This window comes from Echinops telfairi, unplaced genomic scaffold (genome assembly GCF_000313985.2).
Source record: "Echinops telfairi isolate 266 unplaced genomic scaffold, ASM31398v2 ScPeMD7_5868;HRSCAF=6743_0, whole genome shotgun sequence".
NCBI lineage: Eukaryota > Metazoa > Chordata > Mammalia > Afrosoricida > Tenrecidae > Echinops > Echinops telfairi.
This window is the reverse complement of record NW_022109767.1, coordinates 5,026,530-5,034,878: the sequence shown is the minus strand read 5'-3', so window position 1 is coordinate 5,034,878 and position 8,349 is coordinate 5,026,530.

Below are 8,349 nucleotides of genomic sequence, written 5' to 3'. Positions count from 1 at the left end.
TCCCACAGGCAGTGTAGCCTTTAAATTGAGGCAAAGTCCGATGATCGCAGAGCGAGAGACAAGAAAGGCAAGACTCACCAAGCCATTTATCTTTCTGCCCTTCAGTCAATCCCACCTGCGTTTATCAGCCAGGCTGGCACAATAAACTATCTCAAGCATCTTAGTTTTCAAAGTAGTACTTTTACTCATTATCTCTTTAAAAGGGCCTTGTGCAGCAGATTTGCCCAATGCAATACTTCTTTGATTTCTTATCTGCTACTTCCATGAGCTTGGATTGGGCATCTTAAGTGAAATGAAATAATTGACAACTTCAACCTGTTCTCTATTTATCATCATGTTTATTTTTTTAGTTGCGAGAATTTATGTGGATGGGTATGTGTTTGTATATCGAGCTGTAATTCCTACTGAAGACTGAAGTCTTGGATGTTCATCATGAAGTGTGTCAGGCCCTCTTCACTTTCAACAAGAGAGCTCGTGCCACCTGCACACTGCATGCTGTCAACGAGACCTCCTCTAAGCTTGACGTCATGTTCTTCCTTATCTAGTCAAGTTTCTCATGCGGATTGAATAAGTCTGATGAGAGGAGACAGCACTGGCACGCACCCTTCTGATTTTAAACCATTTAGTATCTCCTAGTTCTGTCAGAACAACTGTCTCTTTGTCTACATACAGGTCTCACATGAACACAGTTACTTGTTCTGTATTCCCAACTTTCACAATGTTATCTATCATTTGCTAGGACCCTCACCATCATATCCCTTTACAGAATTAACAAAACACAAGGAAGCATCTGTCTGGTACTCTGACTTTCAGTTAAGATTCTGCTGGTGCAAGCAATGATGTTTCTTCTTCCGTAGCCTATTCTGAGTCTATCCTGAACTTCTGGCCCCTCTCAGTTGATGACCTGCTGCAACCATTTTTGAAATTTCTTCAGCAAAATTTTACTTGCACTATTAATGACAGTGCTCGATAATTTCCACATTCTCTTACATCACCTTTCTTTGGAATGAGCACAAACATGGATTACTTACAGGTGGCAGCTAGAGAGCTGTCTTCAACATTTCTCAGCTTAGACGAGTGAGTGCTTCCATCATTTCAACACTTTGGAAACGTTTCAGTAATCGATAGCCTGGCAGCTCCCGGGTCCTTGAATTTTGATGCTTCCTTTGATACTTCTTACATATTTCAATATTATACCCATACTACTCAATATTTCCAACTTAAGGCTCAGATTTTTTTCTTTAATTCTTTTACCTTGAGAAATTCTCAGTGTGTTCTTTCCTATTGACTTTAATAACTCCAGATTTCTTTACAATACTTTACTTTATCTTCTCAAGCGGACATTTAACATTTTCTGTTTAGCCCCTGCCATTATTTCTTCCATTATTTAGATATTCTATGTCAAGAGCAAATAAATTTCATAGTCTTTTCTGACATCCACTTTGTTGTTTTCCATTTTCCTTGTCTTTTAAAATATTTTATTTAAAGTTTATTTTATTGGGGGCTCTTACAGCTCTTATCACAATCCATACATATTTTCATTTTGTCAAACACATCTATACATACGTTGTCATAATCTTCTTCAAAACATTTTATGTTTACTTGCACCCCTGGCATCAGCTCCTCATTTTTTCCTCTCCTTCCCCTAGCCTCCCTCTCCCTGCCCCCTTGATAATTTATAAATTACCATTTTTTTACGTCTTACACCTACTGCTGTCTCATTTCACCATTTCGTTGCCATTAAATATGATTTTGTTGATTTCATCCCACAACTACTCTTATATTTATTTATTAGTGTTCAATATATCAAATCGGTTCTTGAGGTGGTCTGTAGATTTGTATAAGAAATACAAATTCTGTATTTTGCATTTTGGCTCTGATTTGTATTTTGTATTTTTGGCTCTAATTGTATTTTGACTCTATTGCATTGTCTTGTATTTTGTTGGGAAATTGTATTTTGGCTCTAATACATTTCCTTTCATTTTCGTCAGCTTCAATCTGACCTTGCATAGGACACTAGATGTTTCATAGCAGGTCCCTGGCCTGACTTTGGCTAATGATATTAAGCTTCTCCATCCTTTCTTTCCACATACGTAATCCATCTGATTTCTGTGTATTCTATTGAGTGAGACCCATATGTATAGTTTCCCTTTAGGATGTTGAAAAATGATATTTGTAACAAATTAAGTAATTTTATGCTGTAACATTCTATTGTGTGATATCCATCTTTGTTTCTATTACCAAGACTGTATTTTCCAACTATCAATCCTTCCTCATTTTCCCAACTTCTATATTATAATAATAAGCAGTTATAATGTTTTGTATTGGCTATTTGATCAATTTTAAGAAGTTGGTAGAATTCTTAAATTTCTTCATCATTAACTTTAGCAGTTGGTTCATAATTTTGAATAATTCTCATTAATTGGTCTTTTTGTAAGAAAATATATATTATCTTATCACAGATAGAAATATGTGTTCATTTTCATGAACATCGTCAAGTGTTCATTTTCATGACTGAACAGCTGTGATGTCCTTCCTCATACATTGTTCCAGTGATGCAAACTTTATTAGGCTGGCTTGACTAGAGAAACAAATCTGGTGACACTCATATATGTGAAAGAGAGTTCAGTCCAGATCATTCTATAAGTTTGACACTAGTTCATAAATCCCTCTTCAGACTCACGCAGCCACATGCAACGCTGCAGACTACGGGAAGATCACAGGCCAATGGCTGTAGAGTTGCGTGGATCCAATGGCTTGTGGCTGCATCACAGGGCTTGAGTGCATGGGTCTCTGAGCAGCTCATCAACAGGAAGGTTAAGGAACAGAGAGAGGGGCCGGCCACCAGAGTCATGTATCTCAGTTGCACTTCCAAAGCAGGGCCTCAAGCTGCGACCTATTGGACAGGCCAGACTCCAGCCATATCTTCTTACAGGTGCCAGGTTGACATAAAAAACCCTAACTATTCCATAAACCATACGACTGTCCAATTCAAAATAGCCAACCTTAGTCCATCTCAGCACAGAAACAGCCTGACTATCCATCTTTCTGTGTTTTATTTCATTATTGATGATTCCAACTTTTCTAGCTTCAGATTTATACATTTAATGTTCTGGTTATTAATAGATGTTTCCAGCTGTTTCTGCTTATTTTGAGTTGTACTTCATTATCAAATGGAGGTCCTGCAAGCCGTCTTCTACCCACACCATTAAAGTCCACGCTATTTTCAAGAGGCAGCTCTTCCCAGTCCTATTTTTAATGCTTTCCAACCTGAGGGACTCATCTTCCAGCTCTATATTAGACAGTGTACCACTGCTATTTATAAAGTTTTCAGTGGCTAACACTCATAAGTGAACCAACTATCCCTTCTTCCTAGTCTGTCGTAGTCTAGAAACTCCACTGAAACCTATCCACCATGAGATAGCAGTGGCACAGCCTGCAGTAAGACGTAAGCCAACAGAAGATGGCCAAGGGACAGAGAAGTGGCGGTTAAATGTACATTCAAACATTCAGGACTATTAAGTGCTTTGTAGGGTATTCTGAAGCTGCAGTATGTAATATGGTAGTCTTAGACTCGGTAGTATGATAGATTACAAATTGAGCGGCTAACCTCAAAATTGGCTGTACAAACCTACCTGCCTCTTCAATGGAGCAAGATGAGGCTTCCTCTTTCCTGAAAGATTTACAGTCTTGGAAACTCCAAAGTGCAGTTCCTCTCTGCCCTATATACAGATTTGCTCGGAGTAGGAATTGACTTGGTGGGAAAGGATTTGGCTTAGTTTTTTGCCCACATAAAGCTATACAGCTTTAAGCTAAATTAATTAACTTAAATAAAAAGGAAGATTGCAGTTCTTAGACACACAGGCCACCTTTCAAGTACTGAATTGTCACATCTCAGCTGGGTGCCATCAAGTTCTTTCAGTGCACAGTTAATCTTATGTGGCCTGGGAGAACAGCCCCAAGATGTTTTCTAGGCGCAGATTGGCAGGTTTTTCTTGGGGAGAGACTTTGGATGAGTTTGAACAACTAATTTTTTGGCTAGCAGAGAAGAATCTAATGAGGACTCCTGATCAAAATCGGCAAGAGCCTGCTGTCATATTGGAGAGAATTAATCGAAAACACTTGCATCATTGGAGAGATAACTATTGAACAGCACTGCCTTAGGGAAAGTCGCCACGATTTAAATCATGCGCATGGAATCAGATCAACGCTAGAGTTGCTTAGGAAGGGATCTTCTAGTCTAGGGTTGAGACATGGCTGAGTACTTAGCAAAAAATCAGCCTTTTGCATCCACCGGAGCATCTGCAGGAAACTCTCTGGTGATCCCCTGCTATAACTCTAGCAATCCTAGAAACCACATGGAGAAGTTGTCCTTTGGCCTAGAGGGTTACTATGGGTTTCAATGTGACACCAGTATATGAATCCTTCCTTTTCTGGAATAGCACGGCTTTTTTTTTTTTTTTTTTAACTAACGATGTTTAGGAAGAGTTTAAGTCATACAGTATTGCAGACCTAATTCTGCCGAACAGGCAAGGATATAATTCACTACAGTCGAGTAGTGACCATAGAATTGCTCGATAAGGTTTCCTAGTCTGTAAATCTGCACGGAACAGACTGCCTCATCTTTCTAATGCCCAGATGGGTGCAGATCACCAGTCATGTGGTCAGGAACCAAGTGCTTACCCCACCGTGCCACCAAGATGCATTTTATCAAGGTTATAGCTTCTGAGAAATGGTCTTGATGTAATGAGTTCAAGACCCAGCCACCTCAGAGAAGCAGAGAGGGAATTTTTTAAAGGAGTCAAGCGAAGACGTGGTACTAAATGCTAACATTTATCTTTGGAAGAAACCCACTTGAATTACATGTGAGAGGTATTTCAATTTTCCCCCCTATGTTCTTAAAATAGTTAATGTGTCGAATCATGGTCATTTATCAGGATAATGAGACCTGCAGTCACTGTGTGTAAGATGTCATTGGAAGTTTATTAGGAAAAATGGTAAGGCATCTTCTCTTTTAACAATTTATGTATTCTTCTTTGCTCTTTCAAATGGACTTCTTTTGTTTTTGAACACCGGGAAAGGATCATATAAAACCTGGAGATGATGAAAAAACATATCCTGTTTGATCTGTTTTCTGTACAAAAGAAAAGGTTAGAGCCCTGGTTGTTTGGGGTTTTTTCCCTCCCTTCAAAATAAAGCAAATAACTCTTTGGTCATCTATAATAGAGCAGAGCTATTTTGAACAGTTTGATGTCATTTCTACATCCCTCAGGAAACACAGGGTAAAGTCAGAGGAAAGGGAAAAGGCAGCTTTGATAACGTTATGCCAACTACTGGTCCCCAAGAGTGAAGCATCCTGTTTTTATCATGTGGCCGAAAAACAGTGGGGGGAAAAATGACTGTGATCAATGATAGCCATTCTTTTGTTATTTCACAGTTACCTGCCACAATTCTCCAAAGTATCAACCTGAATCAGGGCTGTTTTAGGGACAATTGTGAAACGATGCATCCATCCTGGTAATGGTGAGTGGAAAATGAGTGTGCGATGGAGAAAGCATGGTGGGAAGCCAGGATAGGCTGATGATATGAACAACACTCAGAGTCTCAAAGGCCTGCCTGCCCTAAGCTTTCACGTCAGCCCTATCAATGCTATCTACAAAGATTGCCAATACTGTTCGAACCAGTGGTCTATAAATCACAGAAACGATATGTTCATAAAAACGAGGTCATCTTGTCAAACAGACAACAACCACACAGGAATTTTTGTGGTCCCTAGGATTGCAGGGCCCATTAAGCATTCAATCATTTAAGGGTTTCTAGAGAAACGATGGGGACTGGCCACCAATCGGAATTTCAATCCATTCAGTAGACTTTTCAGTCAGCTTATCTGTGGGTACCCAGCTGTAGTCCTCTCACATGTATCCACCCGGCATCCTTAGGCTATCACTTCAGCAATTACAGAGGAAACCTCCATCCCTGCGCTGGCCCTCGAATTGCATGCAGCACAAAGAGCTGCAGTTGTTCTTTCCGATGCAAAATTCCATCTTCTTTGTTTTTATTAATGCAGGTCTCTGCACAATATAAAGTTAAATGAGTAACGCTGAGTAACTAACTTGCATTCTTAACATCTGTGTTAGAGATTGGAAAACATTATGTAAAAACTCAGCCTGTCACCTGAATGTTCATTTTAATGGATGCCAACTGTGCGGATATTGAAACATATCAGGATGCCATTTTTCACTGATTTTATAGGAATTGCCTAGATACAGCTTTAGATTGGGACTACAACCAGTTGATGATTTCATGCAGCTATTTCCACAATTAAGCTTATTTATATAATCAAGCAGGAAAGGGATCCAAACCTCTGTCATTTAGAAAATTATTATGATTTCTATGGAACAGGCTTGATGTTTTATTATTTTCTAATTTATCTCTGTGTTTTTTTCTTCTATTATAGCTTTGCGTCTCCTAGTGAACGTAAACTATTGAAGCATTTAGAGTCCCAATGGATTGCCACAGGGAATGAACAGAAGGTCTTATGCCCTCCCCTCCTTTTCCTGTTTTCAAGCGACAGGGCCAGATATATGGTTGTGAGACAAGACAGAAGCAGTGTCAAGGAAATCATTTTGCTCTAGGGACCTTGGCAGCTGAACTCTCTCTGAATGCCAAAAAAATTGTTATATATATATAATTTATGTATATAATATATATATTGGCATATATATACATATATATATAATGCCAATTTCAAACAAATCCAAAGACTTGTGGAGCCCTTGTTCATATCGTGATGTTGCTGGAGATATGAATGTGCACTAAATGAGGTAACAGATTAAGGAAAGTCAATGTTTCAAAGTCTCTTGAGCTTTCTAACGAGAGATCTGGGAAGTTTAAAAGCATATCAGGTTTCTCAGAGATTATTAACTCTGGACTGCATTTCAAAGTATATCAAGGGCTGTCTGCTTTATACCAAATAGAAGGGAATGGACTATCAGACTAAGCAGACAGAACTAATAAGAGTTGTAATAAATCAACTAGAGAAATATTTATTGAACATCTTCTGTGTCTCCAGTACAGAATTGCTAGATGTGGGATATCTATCTATCTATCTATCTATCTATCTATCTATCTATCATCTATCTATCTATCTATCTATCTATCTATCTATATCTATCCATCTATCTAATAAATGAAAAGGTCTGTGGTCTCAAAAAGCTTAAATACATTTGGGAAGATGACCACAAAAATATAAACAACATACCATAATGCTTAAAATTTACCAAACCTAGTACATCAAAGAAACTATCATTTACATGTCTAAGGTAATAAATCAGCACTATGTGATGGGAATGTTAGATGTTAAAGCTCCTGTAGAAGGGAGCTTTGATGGTTTCTCAAAGAGTTAAAAAATAGAACTACTTTGGGATCAGCTGTTCCATTCCTAGCTCTGAAGGGGCTTTAAAAATTTCGTGGATAAATGAAATCAAAAGTTAGTGAAATTTTTCCATGCACCGGTTTCTTGAACATACGCAAATAAATTGAAAATAGGGATTCAAGTAGAGGCTTGCTCTTCTTCTTTGCAGCATTGTTCACAGCAGCTATGGTAGTTACATCATTTCATGTCAACTTGTTAAATGTTATAGGGGTGGAGTCCAGCCTGTCAATCAGGTCACAACCTGATTGATGCCCCTTCGTCATGAGGATTCTGGGAGTTTTCCTGCTTTCCTCCCTGGAGGCAGGACATACTGCCTCTCTGCTTCACATTCCTGTTAACAAACCACATGGGGCCACGATGATGGCAGTCGGAGCCCTGGAGCTGGAGGAGCCACATCAAGTGCTGCTCCAGTGCTGAGATTCTTCCAACAAGACTTTTCATCTACTGGCCTGTGATCTTCCTGCTTTGGGCATCATTGCATGTGCTCTGGCTGTCCACAGAAGAATTTAGGGGTTCGTATCAGACTTATCGGTTAATATTGAACTTATGAACTTGATCTGGATTGGGCTGGGATGTTTTCTTAATATACAATTACTCTTAGGTCTAAAACTCTCGTTTGCACACACATGAGTGTTTCTGGATTTATTTCTCTAGTCAACCTAGACTAAGATAGTATGGTACCTTGGGAGTGGGGCACTAAAGAAACAAATCATAATGATGGAGAGTGGACGCTTGTTTGACCTCTGCCTCGGGGTAGTTTTTCTTCTTTGGCTAGCCAGAGGTCAGATAGGGCCACACTGTTTACATGATTGTTTTGTGGAAAGGACATGGAAGTTAAAATGTTGATGCTTTTCCTTGGTTGTTGGCTTTGGCTGTTCCTGTTTAAAATGGCAAAAATGAATGTGATACATGTA